Consider the following 25,372-nt stretch of genomic DNA (forward strand, 5'->3'; position numbering starts at 1 on the left):
ATACAGGAAACCAGCTCACCAGTAACTGCCTGGACCCCTATGCAGAAAGATGCACGGCGGCCCTGGGCAGCACATCATACAGACTATTGGTTCACCCCTCCGGGAAACTAACCGCCTTCCGGAATAAGACAACTAACAGGGGAAATGCCAAGCAGCCATGCTGGAAGATATCACCAAACATACCAGACATGGAACACCAAGTTAGACATTACAACACACCAAATAAGCCCCCACCAAACATACAAAACATGCAAGGGAGGGAAGACATCGCTGAAGACCTCAATGTACCACTAGGAGGCCCTCACTCTGGGAGATGAAACATGAAGACCAGGAGCATAACTCCAGCACACACCATAGCTGGAGTACCACTGACTCCTCGCCTCTAGCCACAGGTAAGTTGAAGCACCTAGTGACCACACTAGGTTAACCCCTCCAGCACCGGACAGAGGAGGAAACAACTTAAAGTGGAAGTGCACACACCAGCATAAAAAGCTACACGTTGCCACAGGCAACAATATGCAAGGCACTCATGTCACGGCACACACCTCAAAGGCAGTGACACTGCCCCTGCATGCTGAAACAGCAACACAATGCCACAGGCAACAGTAAGCATGGCAAAAGTTTCACAGACACTATGACACTATGCCTCCATAATTCCAAACACATCATGCCCATTAAGGGTGCAACCACATGGGACAGCCATGCTGTGGTTGCTGCAGCGGGATCATATTAAGCAATTGAGGACTGCATTGTTTAGTCGGTCTGCATTGTTTGACATGTGAATTCCTCTGCAGAAAAATGGCAGTGTAGCACAGTACCAGCAAGTGTATGAGAATCTGTCACCTACGTCATCACTATTTAAGTAAAGGAATTGCAAAGTTGTGCATTGTGCCTTATTTACAAATGTCCTTTCTTTAAGCCATCAGTGTTTCCCATCTTCAGAAAAAGAACTCTGTTTGAAAGGCAAATGAATTTGCAAAGTGCCCAGTGGGGCGTTACTCTCAGCAGAAGGAACCCAGGCCGCCTCTTGCCCATGTCCAAGTCCACCTTCATGCAGAGCCCAAGCCACTGTCTCTCGACTTTAACATAACTCCCCTGCTCCAAAATGTATGCCTCCTCCACCACCACGTCAAATTCCAGCCGTAACTCCACCCACCTGTTCTGCACTGCACATGCGCAAGATTTCGATAGAATACGACAACAAATGGATAGAGTTAGGTGATGAGATACGGTCGTGTGCATGAGCCCTTAGGATGGTGCCACACATTAGTTTTTGTTGGCAGTTTATGATGCAATTTTTGGACCAAAAGCCCGAAGTTGGTTCGAAGGGTAAGAGGAATATTACAGGACTAGTACTTCTCCTTCCTGCTGGATCCACCTCTGGCTTTGGCATCAAAAACTGCCATTAAAACTGCACGTGTTTCCATAAAAAGTGCCAACTACAGAGTGTCTCATAAACAGTATCTTTGAAAGAGTGCCACGCTGAATTTTTCTTTATTAACTGTGCCCCAGTTAGCAGTTTCAGCCAGGGTGTGGCCCTTACAAAGTGTGCCCATAGAACTGCAATGTCATTTGGAAAGTTCCCCATAAAAAATTCCCCTATGAACAAAGCCAGTCACATATGTAATGCAGAGGTGTAACTCAAACCTCCACCCAGAGCCGGCGTCATAATCCGGCATCCCCGGGCAAGTGCCGGGGCCCAATGCTCCTGGGGGGGCCCACTGAGCTGCTATGAGCACTTCCATCAATACAGATGGGAGCTCTCACTGCTGTCATTTCTCTTACGCAGTACCCCCTGGTGGGCCCTCTGAGCTGCAGAGACTCAGAACACGCCCCCTCTACACAGGACACGCCCCCTCTACACAGGACATGCTGCCTGAGGAGAGAGACCGAGGGCTGGAGCAGAGAAGTGTGAAGACAGTCTGTGAGTGAGTCCGCACTGTGACTGTCTCTTGTCTGTGGGACAGAAGGGGGGGGGGGACTCTCCGATCTGCTGCTTCATTCTATTTAGTTGTTTTACTGTTTCTTTAAGCAGTTTGTCTCCATGACACCTGCCCCCCCCCCATATCCTGTCCTATCTCATCCTCATAGAGCCCCTGCTGTCTCCTTTCCTCCCTCATGTATCCAGAGCTCCTGTTTCACCCTCCTATCTCCTGTTGCTGCCCTGCACAGACCTCCTGCCCCTACTTCTTGTATGAATCCCCCTCAGAGCCCCTTCAACCTACTTGCTGTGTCCACCCCTCCTGTCCATCCAGGGCCCCTGTCTCACTCCTCTGCCTCTCATTATGGTGGCATCTGAACAGCATTCACCATAAGGACCTTCTAACGTCACAGGGTCATGTGACTGTGCCCCCCACCCCGTACTGTGCCCCTTTATACCCTGCATTGTGCCCTCTTACCACACCCTGTGCAGTGCCCATAGTCATTCCCTGTACTGTGCCCTCTTATACCCTTTTATCCGATCACTGCATGGTGGTTTTATCATTGTATGGCGGTGTTATCACTATATGGCGGTGGTATCCAATAACTGCATGGCCATAACTGTATACCTTTCCCTGCCCACACCACTTTTTTAGACCTGGCATGAGCGGGAAAAGATACAGATTGCGGTGTTAAGGACCTTTGCGCCACAATCTGTGTCAGAAATACGCCTAATATAGACGTATTTCTATATAATAAATGACCCCCTAATTGTATTATTATTCGGGGGTAGGGCTAATATCTTTATATTATATAGACTCTAGTGTATTATACTGTGCCCTGTATTTCCCAGTAGAAAATGATCCTTGGGAAGCATAGCCCTCATCCCTGACCACCAGGACCAGGCAGCGCTCTGTCAGTACATGGCGGCCTCCCCTCTCCGCCACGCTGCTCCGCTGTGTACTGGGGCTTATTCTGACACTAGGGCTAGGTTCACATCCCATTTGTGCCATCCATTTAATGTATACCAAAAATGTATGCGTTACCAGATGCCTCAGACTGATGCCGTACAGTGGCGTCCGTTCACCATACAGTTCCATGGTAGAAAAAACATATACGTTAACGTATGCATTTTTTACTTGACTCTGCAGGATACAAAAACGTGGAGTGCTGCACATTTGTATACATCAAACCGATAGGAAAAACGTGATGTGAACACACATGAGGGGGAGGGGGGCGTATTAAAATTTGCTGTGGGGCCCAGTCAATTCTAGCTACATCACTGCACAGCTCCTTTTCTCCTCCAGGCCTGGCTCACTGCTGCAGCGGGCCGCCGGAGAGAAGGAGCGCAGGGAGCTGCGGTTAGTGAATGACAGGACCACCAGCTCCCCTGCACTCCAGCAATGATAGGTATGTGAGGGGGCCACTGGGTGGTCATTAATCACACTGTGAGGGCCCCTTACACAGTATAATGACTCCCAGTGCCCCCCATTTAGTATAATGATCCCCATTGACCCTCCATTTAGCATAATGACCACCAGAGCCCCCATTAAATATAATAACCCCTCGTGCCCCCTCCATACAGTATAACCCCCAGTGTGGGGGCGACTGGGGGTCATTATTTTGAATGGAGGGTCACTGTGGGGTCATTATACTGTGAAGGTCCTTTACATAGTATAATGACCCCCAGTGTCCCCCATTTAGTATAATGATCCCTAATGACCCTCCATTCAGTATAATGACCCCCAGAGCCCCCTCCATACAGTATTCCCCCAGTGTGGGGGCTACTGGGGGGGTCATTATTCTGAATGCGGGCGACTGGGCTGTTAATATTCTGAATGCAGGGCCACAGGTGGTCATTATACAGTGGGGGGGGGGGAATTGGGGGTTCATTATACTGTGTGAAGGGCCACTAGTAGTCATTATACTGCATAGGGGCCACTGGGGGTCATTATACCATGTGGGAGCCACAGGGGGACATGTCAATGTAAAAAAATGCCTCATGGGGGCCCACTGGGATTTATCGCCCAAGGGCCCACATGAACCTGGAGCCGGCCCTGCCTCCACCTCCCTCCCCCCAATACTTACCTCTGCCATTTTTAATATTGTTGCCTTGTGTAGTGTCAGAGAGGCCTTAAGGTTAGGACCACACAGTGCAGAACCTCATGGTCTTATGGGCCACAGCTGGCTCTTGTTAACTCACGAAGACCGCACTGTTTAGTCATTTGGCTACTAATTATGTAAACTGACTAAACAGCCATGACACGACTGCGCCGTGCGGTCGTACCTTAAGATCCTTCGGGCACTAAGACCCAGGTTAGACAGCTACATCAACAAGGCACTGGTAGGGTAAGTCCACAAGGGATGGACTTGTGGAACATTTGCAGTGTTGTACAGTACCGATAAAATACTGTAAAAAAAAGTACAGAAAATAATCTGCAGCATAAATTAACCCACGTCGAGGATTTTGAATCAGCAACATGTCAAAGTGTGCTGTGGATGTCCACTGTGGAGTTTACTCTTAGCAATGCATAGGCTGAAATCAATGGCAAGCCCGCAGAAAAATCAATGGCATCGCCATTACATAATAATAGAAAAATCTGCCCCATCTGGCTTTATCCATAAGGTGCCTCTGGTGCAGTGTTTGGCTGCAGTGGTCACATGTCCCAGTGTCAGAACATCATTTCTGCAGCAGGAAGTAGAGAATGGCGAGGAACCAGGCATTCTCACATCGGGATCGGTTGAGGAGCTGAGTATGACTTTTTTTTATTTATTTTGACCATGCTAATCCATTATAAAGTGTAACTATACTGTTAAAATACTTTTGGTATGGTATGTCATAGTGACATATTGAAGGTTGTGATTGGTGGGTGCTGAGATCTTCACCGATTGCTAGAACGAGGAGATCGAAGCTCCTCAATAGAACGTCTATGAGCCTGTCTCCAGTCCATCTTCTGCAAAGATAAGAGACAGCCCTCTGTGTCAGCGCGTCTGTCTCCTCGTTTTAGTGATCAGTAGCAGTCTCAGTACCTGGACGCCCACCGATCACAACTTTCAGTATGTTACTATGATAGATCAAAAGTATTTTAACAGTATAGTTACACTTTAAAATGAGTTAGCATGGTCAAAAAACTAAAAACAAAAAAACAACAAAAAAACCATACTCCCCTCCCCCACTGCTCCCGTTATAAGAATGTCTGATTCCTTGCCATTCTCTACTTCCGGCTGCAGAATTGATGTCCTAACACAGGGACGTGTGACCACTGTAGCCAATCACTGCAGCAAATACAGTACCTATCAAATACCTGGGGTAACCATGGGGTCTATGGTAATCATGGTAAAGGCAGCCTTTACTGAGCCAAAGGTTGATGTAAAATAAATTAGGAAATTGCAAATATTCAATACCGATGAAAATATAATAATGAAATGTATGTAAGTAATGTGTATTACCTATGATAATGAAATTATTGGATAAACAACTTCTATTAATATGAGCAAATACAATGCATCTCAAAGTATTTTGAAAAAAACTGGAATGCTTTCAGTAGGTGTGGTTTTCTTCATGATAACCTTATGACTTTTGACTTCAAAACTGTGAGGAACTAGAGTCTGCCAAGAAATCTCTACTGGTGATTTTCTGTGGAATTTTCTTTGCTTATAAAATACACTCATCGTGTCGAGAGAAACAAGAAAGAAAATCGCGTCACTCACCGGAGTTGAAATGATGTTGCAACTTTATTGGAAAACTTCCTGGAGAGGTAGTGCATGAAGGGTCCTGGGGCGGACACACTGTAGCAAGCGGCGACGGCCGTTTCACGAGCGGGATCGCGCTTCCTCTGGCCGCTATGCACGTCATTGCGCAAGCCTACGCTTTATAGGGGCGGACTCAGAGCAGCCGGCACCATCGGCTACAGCTGTGCGCCCATCAGTCTGTGACGTGAACTAAAAACATGACACAATACAGACACATGTAAGCATAAATACTAGGAGATATACAAGGGGGCGCAATAAAGTACACCTTATGTAAGGTTCAAGCGCACATGCGATTAAATGTATGGCTGCAAGCCCATATAAACGTGACAAAGGAGATTGGGTATAGCAATATAGATTAAAGCGCATGTGTATAGACTACAATCTAAACAAAAATCACATTTGGGCTAAACATATGCAAAGTACAGATGTCAAAGGCCATATACGGCTGCTAACCCACCTAATGACAGAATCCCATTTATAAAAAGAGGGCCATGTCATTTTTGTAATTTAACCCTGCCGCTCCCATGGCTCCAGTCTGCATGATCCACCTTGCTTCCCTCTGCAGGAGTAGGCGATGCCGATCACCCCCCCTGGGGATAGGTCGGACATGCTCTACCCCCGCAAAGGAGAGACAACGCGGATAGGCATCGTGGGCAGTGCAGATATGGTCAATCAGACGTGGGCAGCCTCTGCCCGACCGTATAGAGCCAACATGTTCACGGATGCGTTCAAATGGGGGGCGGATCGTTTTGCCTATGTAAAAACGTTTACAGGGGCAAAAGACTACGTAAACCACATAGGATGTACGACAATTGATAAATTCACGTACAACGTGTTTAGTTCCTCCTATCTGTAGACCCTTATTGCAAGTGTTCAGTGCACAGAAAGAACAGTGACCACATCTATAATTCCCTATGGGTTTCTTAAGCCAGGTCTCTTCCCCGGGCATATTGAACGCGCTCCTGACCAGCTTATCCTTAAGGGTGGGACACCTTCTGAATGTCACTAAGAGTCGTTGAGCGTAAGATGGCTCAAAGAGGGGTCCCCTTTCAACAAATCCCAATTATCATTAATAACCTGCCTGATTCTGTCAGCGGCAGGGCTATACTGAAAAGAAAAGGCGAAGCGCAAGGGTGTGGCATTTGTTTTCTTCTCCATGAGCAGAGAGTTACGGTCCAGCTTAGCGGCCCTACATAGGGCTGCTGAGACACTTCTCGATGGATAACCCCTATCCAGGAGCCTGTCTCTAAGTTCCCCGGCTTGCTTGTGGAACCCTGCATCAGTATCGTTTATCCTCCGTAAACGGACAAATTGTCCGTACGGGACCGCACGCTTAACCGATGGCGGGTGGAAGCTGGTCTGGTGGAGGAGCGAATTAGTCGCCGTGGGTTTACGATAACCACTAGTCTGTACAACGCCCTCTTTTATGGTAACACGCACGTCCAGGGAATCAAGGGACTCACCACCAAAGTTGATGGTGAATCTCATATTCATCTGGTTACGTGTGTTGAGGTAATCCACAAATGCATGGCAAGACTCTTCGCTCCCCGACCAGACCAGAAAGAAATCGTCCACATATCTCAAAAACAGATGAATAGACCGCAGGAAGGGGTTATCCACCGAGAAGATATAAGTCTCTTCAAATACCGCCAGGTACAGGTAAGCAAATGTGCACGAGACAGGTGTGCCCATTGCAGTACCTAGTACCTGGCGGTACCACTGACCGTCAAACTGAAAGACGTTATTTGTAAGAACGAGATCTAAAGCATCATGGACAAAGTTTTTAAACATCACATCCTTGTCGCTCCTACTAAGGGCCAGGTTAATCGCCCAAAGTCCTAAACCATGGGGGATTCTAGTGTATAGACTTTCGACGTCCAAGGACACCAGGCTGAGCTCACTCCACCACTCAAGGGATTTGAGTGCCCGGAGGAAGCTGCCCGTGTCCTTTAGGTACGTTGGAGTACTAGCTAAGAGTGGTCTAATGAGCCAGTCGAGATAGCCAGACCAAGGCTCAGTCACTGACCCGATTCCGGCAATGATAGGACGGCCCAGAGGTCAAGTTAGTGATTTGTGAATTTTTGGCATAAAATACGAAATAGGAGTTTTGGGATAAGCAGGGTTGAGTCGATCTATCATGCCTTTAGGTAGAAAACCAGCCACTATATATTGATTTATGAGTGTAAAAAGCTTGGACGAGATCTCAGGAACAGGATCCCCCCTGAGCTTAAAATACACTGTGCTGTCTTCTAATTGCCTATGCGCTTCCTCTAGATAATATTCCTTGGGCATCAGGACCACATTCCCTACCTTGTCGGCAGGCTTTATTACAATATTATCCTGTTTCTTCAGCCACAAAAGAGAGCGGGATTCTTCTACCGTAAGGTTAGAAACTACACTGCTGGGTGGAATCCTCCGCCTAAGGCCTCGTTCACACTTCAGTGTTTGGTCAGTGATTTCCATCAGTGATTTGTGAGCCAAAACCAAAAGTGGAGCCTCCACAGACATGAGGTAGAAGGGAAAGATCTGCTCCTGTTCTGTGTTTAGAGTTGTACCTGGTTTTGGCTCACAAATCACTGATGGACATCACTGACTAAAGACTGAAGTGTGAACGAGGCCTAACAGTTTAAAAACGTTAACAAAAAAGCCCTTGCCCTGCGCTGTATCGCGATACAGCGCAGGGCAAGGGAGAGCATCAAAGCATTTTAAATCACCCCCTCTCCCCAATTTACACATTAAAATAACTATTCCATAAGAAAATAAAGCTCATTGGTATCATCATGTCAAAAAATACCCAAATTATTAAAATATAAAAGTACGTCTCCTGTACAGTGAATACGGCAACAGAAAAAGAAATCAAAATGGCCAAGTCAATGGTGTTGGTTGCTTCAACTCCCCCACCCCCCCCCCCAAAAAAGAAAAAAGATTAAAAAGTCATAAAAAATTCATACATACTCAAAATAGTATCAATAAAAGAGAGCCCTTACAAAGAAGGCAAACATATAAAAAATGTATGAGGGTCATATTTTTTTTTCAAAGATTTTTTTTATTCTTTAACAGTATTAAAAATGAAAACTGTGTAAATTTGGTATCAATGTAATTGATGTTTGATGTTGATTGATGTTTGCGGCACCTACTGCTTCTGTATATCTGTATTCTTCTATTGTGGCCTTGTTACTTATGCTACCTGCATTTTATGGTGGATCTGTATTGGTCCAATTGTGTTATTTTTGACCCTAGTAGGTGTCTTGTCATGTGGTGTTTTCTGTCTTTACCAAATATGTGTGATTTTTACTTCTGATGTATAATAAAACTGATATTTTTAACCATATAGAGCAGTGATGGTGAACCTTTTAGGGACCGAGTGCCCAAACTATAACCAAAAACCCACTTATTTATCGCAAAGTGCCAAGATGGCAATTTAACATGAATACTACAGTCCAATATAGTATATCTTCCATGTACTTTATCATTTAGCGATAATATCCTGCCTACATTCAGTGCGCTGCCTGTGCTGTTCATAGTGCGCCCTGCGCTGATGAATGGCAGGGAAAGTCCAAGGCATATTGGTACACCATAGACTTTTTCCAGGGCAGTGGTGGCCACTGAGAGGGCTTTGAGTGCTGCCTTTGCCACCCGTGCCATAGGTTCTCGACCACTGATATAGAGGGTCATTTATCAAACTGGTGTAAAGTAGAACTGGCTTAATTGCCCATAGCAACCAATCAGATCCCACCTTTTATTTTCCAAAGGAGCTGACACTTACCTTAAGGGCTCATTCAGAGGACCATATCCGTTTTTGTGTTTTGCAAATTGCTGATCCGCAAAACTCTGACAGCAGCCATGTGCGTTCCGCGTGTTCCAGAATGCACACAGCCAGCCCTATGATACCAATGCCTATTCTTGTCCACAATGGCAGATAAGAATAGGACAAGTTATATATTTTTTGCGGGGCCATGGGATAGAAGTACGGATGCAGACAGCACATCTTTTGTAGTCCCATTGAAATGAATGGGTCCTCATCCGTTCTGCAAAATTGCGGAATTGATGTGGACTCAAATATACAGTTGTGTGAATGGGCCCTAAGGGGCCAGACTTCTGACCCACATTATGCTTACTGCAAGAAGAGCAATATGTTGTGTAAATGACATGCATCATGTTTACAATAAATATAACAGTGCATGTGAAAAACATGGCCTGTAGCAAAGGAAAAAACGAGCAGACCATGCATATTCTATGTCCGCTTCCATATGAGCCAAGTGACTGAAACCATGGAGATTTGCCAGGAGCGCCTATAAATAACCCGCGTGATAGGATAGATCCTAATGTGTGGGACCGTCTAGAAATTAACTCCACCGAACAACCTCTGGCGAAGCTTTATCTTGTTCAAGAAGGGGTAAGTATACGGATAAAGTGAGGGAATTTATCATAAGGGGTACTTGGGGTACTTTATGCCACATTTATCAAATGTCTCATGCTGTTGGATAAATCTGTCTTATTCTTAAACCTAACACTTCTGTCTAGAAAAGCTACTCCAGTTTTTCTGCTCCACCCTCTCATTGGAGTGAGATTGCGGCTCTTTTGCGACTTTTAAAAAAAGTCTCAATGATAATTTTGGAGGGAAATCCATTAACATAGCTAACCAACTTTCCCACCAACTTTTCAAAACTGGAGTGACTGGTGTAAAAATGCAAAAAGTCGCAAAATTTTAGTGCAAAAAGTCTCAAAGCCCTACTTTGCAATAGTTAAAGGACAGAATTCTGGATTGAAGGTGCGATAAATCAGGGTCAATGTTTTTAACCTGATTTAATTGAATACTGAAAGTCTCTTACCTTTAATACAGGCATGGTCCAGACACCACTGTGGGTAATGTCTGCTCATAAACCGCTACATCTGAACAGCTCTGGTTCACCATAATGGAATGTTGTGGACCTCGTGTTCGGGATGACAGGAGGAAGCATGGAGAACAGAGTTGCCTGAATTCTCCTTCCTATAGAGCAGGGGTGCACAACCTGCGGCCCGGGGGCCACATGCGGCCCTCGATATCATTCTGTGCGGCCCCCAACCATCTGTTGACAGACATGTATGACTATGTCTTGTGGCTGCTCACATGCATTTTTCATGTATTCTCCCATTAGATGTGAATCCTGGAGGTGTAACCAGACATTTATAGTATATACTGTATGTACAATATGCAATAAATACAGTATATCAGTTGGTAATACCCCTTTGACTTTTATTTTTCGGCCCTTGGGATTCCTTCAGTCTTTCAGTGTGGCCCCCGACCAGAAAAGGTTGTGCACCCCTGCTATAGAGGGAAGATTCAGTATGACCTTTAGAGATGAGTGAATCGAATCCCACAAAGTGGAATTCGTTCTGAATTTCAGGATAAATCTGATTCGCCTAGAGGCTGAATTTCCTCATGCTTCATGTCAGCGAATCGATTTAACCTAAAATAGTATAAAAAAAACTAAAACAATCTAACTTACTTCCTCCATTTGCTCGCGACAGGCGTGCCGCACAGGATTTCATCCGAGATCGTCAAGCAAGATGGCGGCGGCTGGCCATTCGCGAGCAAATGGAGGCATTAAGTTTGATTTTTTTTTTTTTTCTATTGTTAATTTTACACTCGGATGCCCCAATCATGTATGAACGCGGTATCTGAGGGGTACAATGACGGGGGCTATCGCAGCTCCTTGTCATTGCACCCGCTACTTACAAAAAAATGTTCTTCGTGACAAAGTAATTCGCCACAAAGCGAATGTTTGGGTGAATTTCAGCGAATCAGCCGAATCGAACTTTTAAGAAAATCACTCATCTCTAATGACCGTTTGATGAATAACTGTAAATCTTAGAAGGAAATAGACAATTCTGAAATATAAGAAGAGAATGGCAAGTTCATGTCATTATGATTAATATATTTAATGAACTCAGAGATTTTCTCTCTAGACACACTCCAAATCATGAGCAATCCAAGTTCCAAATGAAGCACTCTGCCCAGCCACACATGTAAATATTAGCATATAAAGGTGAGAATCACACCCCCATAAACGTTCCCCCGGTCTGTAGAAAAATAAATTGTCATGATGTAAAAGAAAATATAAATGTTTAGAGAGGGCTCACCTGTAGGTCAAGAGTGGAAATGGGTGCACCTGCCAAGAGGATTCACCCAATCCTCTAAGGTAAAAATGGCAGAATCAAAAGAGAAAATGGTAGGGCACACCAATATTCGGAATTACAAGGATGAATTAATATATCAATATTTTATTATTAAGTGACATACACTGTTGAATAACACACGTAAAACTTATAAAACTGTAAAATACAATAAAATAATAAAACAATAAGCATACAAATCAATAATCTTATATGTATAAATGTTCACAGTGCGTTTGATGATATTTGCCCTAAAGTCAATTAAGTAGTGGTCGGTATCTTTCCAAATGGGTTGTTTAACCCAGTCAGTGCCCCAATAAATGAGGTGGGAAGTAAATCCGCTGTTTGGATAGGGTCTTTTCTCGTTTAGTCACTTGTAACAATTGTTGCGACACAGTAGTCGTTGCGCTTATATGAGCGCTACACTGTTGCTGCTTGCTAATAGAGAAAGCCGAAGCTGTTGTACTCACAGTTTGTAGTGAAATGATGTCGGCTTGCTGCGTCACAGGTGGCGTCCCACGTGTGGTCAGCAGCGATGATTCAGGTTGCAGCAAATAAAACTGATGCCGCTTCGGGATCTTCAGTGTTCTTATATGGCCGTACTGTCTCGGAGATCAATCAATGAGCATTTAAGCAGATCTTTTTCAAGGGTGGATTTGACCACAAAGTTGACTCTCCCAATACGCCAATTTCCAGCTTGTCTTTACTTTTTCAAGATAGAGGAAAACACCGATCCCTTGCGTCTTTTACTTTAGCGCTTCCAGTCCTCCGGTATTGTGTTCTGTTCCATGGGATAGTTACCAAACGCGTTTCGGAGTTAACTACGACTCCTTCTTCAGTGGCTAACCTATCCATGGAAATGACTAGCTTTTATACACCTAACACAGGTGCGGATTAAATTAATTGACTTTGGATCGGAAGTGACGTGCATTCTTTCTCAAGTCAAAAGGGCAGATATGTCGTTTACATATTTCAGTACAAAACCAATAAAAAGTAGATTAAATATATAATATGTGTGTATCGCTATATATGTATATCACTATCAAACTACAATATGTATTTAAAAACATTCACACACATATATATATATATACCGCAACATAGAATATGCTCTACTTTAATAATTGTACATCAGCTAATCTATTATGTATTGTTCATTTCGTGCTGTTTGTTTATACTGATGAGGAGAGGATATTAAATATTAGATATTATTGAATACCATACAATATTTATACGGTTAATATTATATTTTTTTTTATATATTGCGGTTTCATTGCGTTTTTATTTTAATTAATTCTGTGTTGCGGTTTCATTGCGTTTTTAATTTAATTCAATAAAATTTCAGTATCAAACTTTCCCAAGCTTATATTGACACTTCAATGTATAATAGACTAAGTATGTTATCTTAAAAAATATAAAATAGTTACTATATACATAAAAATGCATAAAAATACATAAAAAATTTAAATAATCACTGTATATATCACCATGGATAAAAGGACAGATAGATATTTCATTTATTTAATATTAATTATAATTTATTTTGGATTAGATTTATTTATTTAGACATTTATTTATTTAGACAAGGAGGAGCTTCAGCCTTTGAGAACAGTGAGGAGGCTGGGGACAGACCTGGTGCTCTGGAAGAGGTACATCGACGATGTCCTCTTCATATGGAAAAATGACCAAGATTCACTTGATAGATTTTTAGAAGATATAAACAAAAATGACTTCAATCTACGATTTGCAGGAAAAAACAGTCAAAAAATGGTGGAATTTCTAGATCTAGAGATTAAAATAGAAGAATCCAAAATAACCTGCAACACATTTCGGAAGCCAACATCAAAAAATAGCTATATCCTGTACAATAGCTGTCACCTGCCACAATGGCTCCTTAATATACCGACAGGACAATTTAGAAGAATCAGGAGAAACTGTTCAAAATTGGAGACCTTTGAAAAAGAAGCTGAAATTATGAAAAACCAATTTTTGGAGAAACAATATCCTACAGAAATTTTGGAAACAGCATTAAATAAAGTTAGACAATTAGATCGGCAGTCTTTCTTTGATATAAAAACAAGGGAACAGAAAGATGAAAATATAAGATTAATTGTCCCATTTAATACTCAATACAAAAAAGTAAAATATATATTAAACAAACACTGGCACTTTTTGAATAAAGATAAAGTAATAGGCCAATTAATTCCAGATTTTCCACAAGTGATCTTTACTAAGGCTCCAAATTTAGCACTTATGGTAGCGCCCACTATCCCAAAAACCAACAAGAATAAGGTAGACTCGTCCATACAAAAATGGACGAATACTACAGTTTTTTTTCGATGTGGAAAGTGTATGGGGTGTAAAAATACTATGTTCCCTAAAAAAACAGTGGTAGTAAAATCCACAACAAATAATCACCAACATACAATCAAAGATTTCTTCACATGCAACACCAAAAGTGTCATTTATGTTATACAATGCCCTTGTAAAAGACAATACGTGGGAAGAACAAAGAGACAACTAAAGGTCCGTATAGCAGAACATATCTCTAACATTAAAAAAGGTTATGTAAAACATACTTTGTCAAACCATTTTAAACTCAAACATAACCAAGACCCTAGGGGACTTGTTTTTTCGGCTCTTGAAAAAGTAGAAACAGACTGGAGGGGTGGAGACCATATTAAAAAAAATTATCAAGGATTGAATCACGATTCATCTTTGACTTTAATACACTATTACCGGCAGGATTGAACGCTGAAATTGAAATATATGGATTCCTATAGCCATGTTTCAAAAAAGGGGGGGGGGGGGGGGAGTCCTTGACCGGGGAGAGACCCGCGAGTATTTGGACCTCCGGGCCTTCCCCCAGTGATGGACTCTCTCCTCACTGTTCTCAAAGGCTGAAGCTCCTCCTTGTCTAAATAAATAAATGTCTAAATAAATAAATAAATAAATAAATCTAATCCAAAATAAATTATAATTAATATTAAATAAATGAAATATCTATCTGTCCTTTTATCCATGGTGATATATACAGTGATTATTTAAATTTTTTATGTATTTTTATGTATATAGTAACTATTTTATATTTTTTAAGATAACATACTTAGTCTATTATACATTGAAGTGTCAATATAAGCTTGGGAAAGTTTGATACTGAAATTTTATTGAATTAAAATAAAAACGCAATGAAACCGCAATATATAAAAAAAATTATAATATTAACCGTATAAATATTGTATGGTATTCAATAATATCTAATATTTAATATCCTCTCCTCATCAGTATAAACAAACAGCACGAAATGAACAATACATAATAGATTAGCTGATGTACAATTATTAAAGTAGAGCATATTCTATGTTGCGGTATATAGATATATATGTGTGTGAATGTTTTTAAATACATATTGTAGTTTGATAGTGATATACATATATAGCGATACACACATATTATATATTTAATCTACTTTTTATTGGTTTTGTACTGAAATATGTAAACGACATATCTGCCCTTTTGACTTGAGAAAGAATGCACGTCACTTCCGATCCAAAGTCAATTAATTTAATCCGCACCTGTGTTAGGTGTATAAAAGCTAGTCATTTCCATGGATAGGTTAGCCACTGAAGAAGGAGTCGTAGTTAACTCCGAAACGCGTTTGGTAACTATCCCATGGAACAGAACACAATACCGGAGGACTGGAAGCGCTAAAGTAAAAGACGCAAGGGATCGGCGTTTTCCTCTATCTTGAAAAAGTAAAGACAAGCTGGAAATTGGCGTATTGGGAGAGTCAACTTTGTGGTCAAATCCACCCTTGAAAAAGATCTGCTTAAATGCTCATTGATTGATCTCCGAGACAGTACGGCCATATAAGAACACTGAAGATCCCGAAGCGGCATCAGTTTTATTTGCTGCAACCTGAATCATCGCTGCTGACCACACGTGGGACGCCACCTGTGACGCAGCAAGCCGACATCATTTCACTACAAACTGTGAGTACAACAGCTTCGGCTTTCTCTATTAGCAAGCAGCAACAGTGTAGCGCTCATATAAGCGCAACGACTACTGTGTCGCAACAATTGTTACAAGTGACTAAACGAGAAAAGACTCTATCCAAACAGCGGATTTACTTCCCACCTCATTTATTGGGGCACTGACTGGGTTAAACAACCCATTTGGAAAGATACCGACCACTACTTAATTGACTTTAGGGCAAATATCATCAAACGCACTGTGAACATTTATACATATAAGATTATTGATTTGTATGCTTATTGTTTTATTATTTTATTGTATTTTACAGTTTTATAAGTTTTACGTGTTATTCAACAGTGTATGTCACTTAATAATAAAATATTGATATATTAATTCATCCTTGTAATTCCGAATATTGGTGTGCCCTACCATTTTCTCTTTTGATGATGTAAAAGAAACTCAACAGCGCCCACCAAATATTCCGCCAACTCATATGTGCTGTAAGGCAGAAGATGCCGTGACAGAGAGTGTGTGGAATACATGAGTACAAAGAGACGACGTTACAGGTAACTTTTTCATGCCTCTCAAAAGTTGCTTACTATCCCTGATGTAATTAGTAATACATTTAATGAGAGGTTGATAATGAAATTCCACCCAAGATCCCAGTCTATCACCCACGAACCGATCCCGAAATAATGGGTCTAAACGGTGGGGGAAAGACATTCTTATGGACCTTGAGTAGAGAATGAAAAATGGGCATAACTGGATGAGAAACAAAAAGGCAATTAAAGAGTTTTTGACTTAGTATTCCCGGAGCTAAACCCTCCTGCACTGTTTTAATTTATTCTCAACAACAATCATTTTTTGGAACGTGGCACTATTACATCAGATGGAAGTCATTATATTAGAGGAAAACTGGGCAACAGGAAGCTCTGAAGAAGCTCTCCAACACCAGATTTTTGTCTTGCCAGGACAGAGGATTGATTTGGGTCTCCTTTTGTTCCAGTGATACACCTGGTTCAACTGATAATCTGTCACATCTCGCTGGAATTTTTATTTTTTTGGGTCAGTATTAGGGACTCCTCCAACTTGGCTATGTGATCTCTGATTCTGTTATCCAAGGCAGTGACCGGATCTGTGTCCTTATATGCCAGAATAGTTCTAATGTGGACCCATATCTCCTTGAGAGAATCAGATTCATATTTAGTAATGAGAGACATCAAGCCCTCATGCAGACGAACGTACCGTGTTTTGTGGTCCGCAAATCGCAGATCCACAAAACATGGATACCGGTCGTGTGCATTCTGCATTTTGCGGAAAAGAAGGCCTGGTCCTCAATAGACCAGTCCTATCCTTGTCCGTGAAATGTACAAGAATAGGACTTGTTTTATTTTTTTTTGTGGGGCCGCTTAACAGAGGTATGGGTGTGGACACTTTTGCAGCCCCATTGAAGTGAACAACATTCATGTGCATGAGGCCTAAACGTAAGGAACAGTCTGCTAATGCCAAATTCCACTCGCCCAAAAACTCAGTATTTTCAATTGATTCGTCTGCAGTAATTAAATCCTGAGGCGGCGGTCTGGAGCCAGGTTGGGGATCCGACATGAATATACTAGCACTTTGTTAAATCTTACAGGGCAGTCGTTAAAGTCCATAAAGCTAAAGGCTAGACCAGAGGCCACAGCGGTGTCTTCAGTGTTCCTGGAATTGCTCATAATAAATCAAAGTCTAATAAAAAAAGATTTAAAGTGGAAGGCAGAGAAGCATGCTATACTCCACTCTAACAAAAGGCAAACACAAAGGCATGCTCTCACCCCCCTGGTGCAAAACCTTGCACGTACTCCCAAAGTAGGGATTAAACTCGAAATGGAGAAAGGAATGTCCAACAAAATATATTCTAAAACATCCATCTATTGAAATCCATTAAAATGCTATTCTATGACTGACACCAACAGCGACGGTCTACACATTTCAAAACAACAGGTTAACAGTCTCATATATACAAAGTTACAAATAAAAAACCATCAATAACAACATATGAGATCCAATCTTTGATTTATTGCCTCTGAAACCCTAAAATGCTGTTTGACATTGGTCAGTGAGGAGGACTTAAGGCTGCCATCAAAATAGGCGATTTCAATCAAAACAAACTTTCATCGGTTGAAATTTAACGTTGAACAATTGTTTTAGCCAACCAATGACAGATCATTATTGTCTTAAAAGAAATTGGCTGTGGTTAATATTTTCATCTAATAGTTGGATGAAAGATCTTTAGTTCAAAGAAAGATTGTTTGTGAACGAAAGATCTTCCTTTGAAAGAATTTTCTTAGAAATATCTTTCGTCCATTGCCCAATTGCCAGAGCAACCTTCTGGGGATGTCTAGATCTGGCACTACCAGACGCTACCTGAGAACCTCCAGCCCCATTCACTATAATGGCGACCGGTGGAGATGCAGCTTCAACCCGGCAAATATGGCAAGAATCAGCCGGATAAAATGCGCTACGAACAGCGTTTTTTATCTGCCCGATTCGCTACATATGTGCCTGGTTACAGATGGATCTCCACCAATTGCCATGATAGTGAATGGGGCCAGACACCAATGAGGTAGCTTACGGACATGCTGGAATGCAGAGATCCAGCAGGCTGTTCCCTGCCAGATCATGGTTTAGGACACGTACATAGCACTGCTGAAACTTGGGCAGTGTTCTTCTTTGTTCATGCAGTTTATCTTTAGACAAGACTAGGCAGCTCTATGTATTTCTACATACCATAAATTACATCATATTTAAAGTGGTTATCATGTGTATTTTGCATGTACATGCATGCCGCTCTTCATATATTTCACAATTCAAAATAATATGGGTATTAATCTACAATCTATTTTAAACTCAGACACCATATATCCAACACTGGTATTTGGATGATGGTTAGGATGTTCAGTGGTGTACCGTCAAAGGAGGCAGGTCATGCAACTGCTACGGAGCCTGGGAGGGGAGCGCCCATAGCTTACTTTATATTTTTTTTTCCTGAAAAGAAAACACTGCATTTTCAATACAACCACCTTTAGGGACATCTCAATACAAGGAAATTATATTAGCTTCCATTCCACTAAATGGTAACTGTATACATTACTATTACTGAGCTCCCCCTAGTGGTGGCTGCAGACAGACAGCTTTGTAATAGAAGGGAAGTAGATTTATCAATGTATTTTGGTCACTTGTCTGGTATGAATACATTGAGAAATATGGTGTTTAGAACATAGATATGATATAAAGTAGGTGAGGTGCAGGGGAACTTTTCTTTATTTAATTCATTTTAATTAAAATGATGTCCTCTTAACCCCTTCCCGACTCACTGCATACATGTATAGCATGGGTTGGGTTTTTAAAGATGGTACCCGCTTGGGAGCTGAGCAGGTGTCATAACCACTGGGTTTCTGCTGTTTTACACAGCAGACACCTAGAGCCTATGTCCGTGATTTGCAGTAATGCCGATCATAGACTTTTAACTCCTCAGATGCTGTGGCCAATAGTGACCACGGCATCTGAGCAATGAAATGCCAAAAACCCTGTCCTCCCAGGGACTGAACAGGTTCCCCAAGTTGAGATCAAGGAAGCCCTTTGGTTGCTATGACAGACTTGGTCTTTCTGACGGTCCCAAGGCCTGCCATAGAGAAATTCCTATGGAGTCCTGCCGCTAAAATTGGTTAATCTTAAACAGACAACACACTTCAATCTACAGTTATTAGTAAATTATTACTAAAGTGTAATGTTTTTTTATATTACCCCAAAAGTTGGAACTACACTTTTCAGGTATCGGTTCAATACACTAGGCACTAATATTGCTGATCACTTGTTGACCTTGGCTGCCTAAGCACTGCTGGCAATAAATGATATTTCAGTTCATGATGGAAATGTCACTTTCTGGAATGTGAATTTTTAGTTAGGTATAAAAGGCTAAAATTATATTGTACCCTGGTATAACAACTGCAGCTGCTAAGAATAGACCAACATTTGAGATGATAGTTGGGAAACAGGAAGACATGAGTCCATTGTTTTTGCATTAATGAAATTAAAAACTGCTGAGATGTCAGGAAAAGATTATTAGTTTTACTAGTACAAAAATTTCCCAGAACTAACAATACAAACAGCTGAGCTCAGCAGAGTATATGCTCATAGTTGCCAATGATTTTCAGAGACAATCTCAGCAAGTTCAAGCTGTCCTGGGCCAAAATAGAATGGGCAAAAAAGGGTTTTAGATGGTGCGATTTTACCAACCTAAACGTTGGTAAGTGTTTTCACACTTTTTAACACTGTGTCTAGCACATCGGTCTATATGGTCCCAGAGACTGTAGATATTGGTCCTATGTGAGTGTTCATTTGGAATGTGTCTAAAAAAAATAGAACGTATAACGAACATAAAAGGAATATACATATATTACAAGCATCACATGCTCATATGATAAAGTTTCAGAATTTGTTAGTCTCGGAGAATGCAATGTGGTTCACGCCACCAATAGACATTGGAGCAACCTAATTATCAGCCATATGTATAGACATATTGGGCATGTCCAGGAAAACCTGGACATACGAGAGAGAGAGAGAGCAAAAATACAGTAGTGCGTCCCTGTATATCATAAAAGTGAAAAAAAAAACCTTGAAGGCTCAACTTTTGGGGTTGTGCAAGATATAGGCATAACCCTATTGTAGGCTTATATAGATTCCGTTATACAGTAGCCGGTTATGCTGCCATAGGAAAAAGTCCTTGATGAAGAGAGTGCCCATTCCCTGAATGAATCAACGTGAGAAAACAATAGATCCTATTTCAGGCGCAAGAACATCGGGACCGATGGAATCTTCAGATTCGACAATAAATATTATTTTATTGTAGATGTAGTACATAAAATACAACTCGTTCCGCGGTACTAAACTACCTTTCTCAGGTATAAAGATAGATACACATGTGGATTTATAAATACACAGAAAAAACACCAGACAAACGCATGGGGAGGTGGTTCCTAGACAGTGCAAACGCCCCCACACGCTCAAATCCATTCAGAATAAATAAAAAATATATAAAAGTACTCAATCCCATATAACAAATAGAACCAAAGGGCGATCCTATAGTGGTAAATGAGTTTTTTATTATTAAATAGCAGGCTTTTAAGTTTAGGGGCATTACTGTGATTGCGGAGAGCACTGGTCTCTACCTGACTGACTGCTACACCCCTGCACCACTACTTCCCAGGCAGGTAGGCTGCTGCGAAGCAGGTGGTCTACCCTGGCCACGTTTGGCTCCCGACCTCCCACTGCTGCCACCCTGTTGACTCCCAGCCATGCTTTCAAAGCATATAAATGCCGACGTGAACTGAGAATATATTTTTCTTTGTGTACTGAAATAGGCCACTAAACGCTTTTGCCACAAATAACTGCACCAGTGAAGTGCATATGTTTTCTTCTTTTTTGTACGCTTTCAACACGTATAACTGCAGAAGTGAACTGAGAATATATTTTTCTTTTTTCACAGATATAAGCCACTAAAGGCTTTTCAACATAGCACTTACACCCCAAGAACAAATTGCTGGAATGAGCTGTATAATGGCTATTTGGATCCCCAAATAATCTTTCCCTGCACTTGAAAATCGCTTTTCTAGCACTGTCCCTAGCGCATTCTAACATCTCTCCCTGCGTTAAGATGCTGTGAAATAATTCCTCCCTATCCTTTTCCTGCACTTATAAATCCTTTTTTCAGTTTCTTTGTTCGCAATAAGGTTTTTCCTATTGCTGTCCCTAGTGCATTCTCACTTCTGTCCCTGCACTCAGAATGCTGTAAAATGGCAGAATCTAAAATGGCTGCCATATTTATAGGGCTGTGACATCACAGGGCTGGCTGCTGATTGGCTGCATGCATCCCAGAGTTCCTTTAGACTTGTCCTCAGTCTTCACACGTGTAACCGTTATTTTAGGAAAATTGAGATTCGTTACTGCGAAGCGCGAGGAAATTCGCATTCGTTGCGAATTGAATTTTACCTGAAATTCGGATCGAATTCCACTTCGTCAGTTTCGATCCGCTCATCTATGCCCATCACTACTCCTGACGTGTGTTTTAGTAAACAATTATGTTCCATGTGAAATGACAATTATTTTTATGACTCTTTTTTGCCATTCATCTTCTATTCTTGCTAGAAGTTTATGGATAAAGGTACAGATGGGAGCTACCAATTGGGTATGTGTCACTGCATAGTCTAGCACTGTACCAATCAGTGCTGCCAGTGTCAGACTGTGCAGGGACACACCCCTAACTGGTAACACTCATATGTACCTTTATCCATAAACATCTACCAATAATAGGAGAAGAACGGCACAACATAGTCATAAGAAACGATTCTGCAGAATTGTTATTACATAGGGAATGCAAGTAGCTACTAAAACAGACATGTCAGTAGAGGCGCCAGGTCCTCTTTAAGCAGTTTTGGATCTATATTAGTTGATGGAGCTAGGGTGGCAGAGTTGTCAAAATGTTTAGGGGCTCATTTTATTTTAAGGCACATTTAATAAAAAAAACTTTTGGGGAATATTTTATGTCTGTATATTTGTTATCACAAATAGGAACCGATCTCATCAATATTAAAGGGTCATTGACCTTCTAAAGAATGTTTGATATGTCATAGCGACAAATCAAAGGCGTCGATCGGTGGAAGTTGCTAGAAGGAGGTGAGAACCAATTGCAAGAATGTGCACTCTCATAGCACGCCCTTTCTCCTCGCTGCAGTAGAGGGGCTCAAAAGAAAGTCTATGGGCCCATCTCGCTTCCATCTCCTGCAGGGAGGATAAAGAGCTGCATTAGGTAAGCGCTTCTCTCTCCTCATTCTAGGGATCGGTAGGAGTCTCAGCAATCAGACCTCCACTGATCAAAACCTTTAGGGCGCATGCACACAAATGTATTTTAATTTTTTTCCAAGTCCGCCCCGTTTTAAAAACGGAAATTACTCCATTTGTATTCCGTGTCTGCACTCATGGCCAGAACAGGTCCTATTATTGTCCGCATTACGGACGCTCGTTCTATTCCTCAAAATGCAGAATGCACACTGGCTGTATCTGTGTTTTTGCGAACCACAAATATCCAACTGTCGTGTACATGAGCCCTTAACATGTTGCTCTGATAGATCAAAAGTTTTATAGAGGTTTAGTGACCCTTTAACCCCTTAAGGACTCAGCCCTATTTCACCTTGAGGACTTGGGCATTTTTTGCAAATCTGACCAGTGTCACTTTAAGTGCTGATAACTTTAAAACGCTTTTACTTACCCACGCCATCCTGAGATTGTTTTTTCATCACATATTGTACTTCATGACACTGCTAAAATTAGGTAAAAAAAGTTCAGGTCTGAAGTCACTTTGTGAGGCTTACGTAATAGAAACCACCCAAAAATTACCCAATTTTAGAAACTACACCCCTCAAGGTATTCAAAACTGATTTTACAAACTTTGTTAACCCTTTAGGTCTTCCACAAGACTTCATGGCAAATGGACATAAAATTTAAGAATTTTGATTTTTGGGAATTTTTTTCCAATATAATCAATTTTTTCCAGAAGCAAAGCAAGGGTTAACTGCCAAACAAAACTCAATATGGGTTGCCCTGATTCTGTAGTTTGCAGAAACACCCCATAAGTGGTCGTAAACTACTGTTTGGCCAAACGGGAGGACATAGAAGGAGGGGAACGCCATCCATTTTAACCCATTTTTTCCAGTAATAAAGTAAGGGTTAACTGCCAAACAAAACTCAATATGGGTTGCCCTGATTCTGTAGTTTGCAAAAACACCCCATATGTGGTCCTAAACTACTGTTTGGCCAAACGGGAGGACATAGAAAGAGGGGAACGCCATATGGGTTTTGGAAGGCAGATTTTGCAGGACTGGTTTTGTTTATACCATGTCCTATTTCAAGCCCCCCGTTGCACCCCAAGAATAGAAATTCCCAAAAAGTGACTCCATCTAAGAAAGTACACCCCTCTAGGTATTCAAAACTGGGTTTACAAACTTTGTTAACCCTTTAGGTGTTCCACAAGAGTTAATGGCAGATGGAGAAACAATTTTGGAATTTCAATTTTTTTGAAAATTTTCCATTTTAACCCATTTTTTCCAGTAATAAAGTAAGGGTTAACTGCCAAACAAAACTCAATATGGGTTGCCCTGATTCTTTAGTTTGCAAAAACACCCCATATGTGGTCCTAAACTACTGTTTGGCCAAACGGGAGGACATAGAAAGAGGGGAACGCCATATGGGTTTTGGAAGGCAGATTTTGCAGGACTGGTTTTGTTTATACCATGTCCCATTTCAAGCCCCCTGTTGCACCCCTAGAATAGAAATTCCCAAAAAGTGACACCATCTAAGAAAGTTCACCCCTCAAGGTATTCAAAACTGGGTTTACAAACTTTGTTAACCCTTTAGGTGTTCTACAAGAGTTAATGGCAGATGGAGAAACAATTTTGGAATTAAAATTTTTGGGAAAATTTTCCATTATAACCCATTTTCCCAGTAATAAAGTAAGGGTTAACTGCCAAACAAAACTCAATATGGATTGCCCTTATTCTGTAGTTTGCAAAAACACCCCATATGTGGTCATAAACTACTGTTTGGCCAAACAGGAGGACATAGAAAGAGGGGTATGCCATATGGGTTTTGGAAGGCAGATTTTGCAGGACTGGTTTTGTTTATACCATGTCCCATTTCAAGCCCCCCGTTGCACCCCTAGAATAGAAATTCCAAAAAAGTGACTCCATCTAAGAAAGTACACCCCTAAAGGTATTCAAAACTGGGTTTACAAACTTTGTTAACCCTTTAGGTTTCCACAAGAGTTAATGGCAGATGGAGAAACAATTTTGGAATTTCTATTTTTGGGAAAATGTTCCATTTTAACCCTTACTTTATTACTGGAAAAAATGGGTTAACAGCCAAACAAAACTCAATATGGGTTGCTCTGATTCTGTAGTTTGCAGAAACACCCCATATGTGGTCGTAAACTACTATTTGGCTAAACGACAGGACATAGAAGAAGGGGAACTCCATATGGTTTTTGGAAGGCAGATTTTGCTGGACTGGTTTATTTACACCATGTACCCTTTCAAGCCCCCTGATGCACCCCTAGAGTAGAAACTCCATAAAAGTGACCCCATCTAGGAAACTACCGGATAAGGTGGTTGTTGTTTTGGGACTATTTTAGGGTAAATATGATTTTTGGTTGCTCTATATTACACTTTTTTGAGGCAAGGTAACAAAAAATTTAAATTCTAAAATTGTTTCTACATTCGCTATTTCGTTTTGTGGAACACCTAAAGGGTTAACAAAGTTTTTAAAGTAACTTTTGAATACCTTGAGGGGTGTAGTTTCTTAGATGGGGTCACTTTTTTGGAGTTTCTAGTCTAGGCTACATCAGGGGGGGCTTCTAATGGGACATGGTGTAAATAAACCAGTCCATCAAAATCTGCCATCCAGAAACCATATGGCGTTCCCTTCGTTCTATGCCCTGCCGTGCGGCTATATAGCCATTTATGACCACATATGGGGT

This window comes from Bufo gargarizans, chromosome 6, assembly GCF_014858855.1.
Source record: "Bufo gargarizans isolate SCDJY-AF-19 chromosome 6, ASM1485885v1, whole genome shotgun sequence".
Taxonomy (NCBI): domain Eukaryota; kingdom Metazoa; phylum Chordata; class Amphibia; order Anura; family Bufonidae; genus Bufo; species Bufo gargarizans.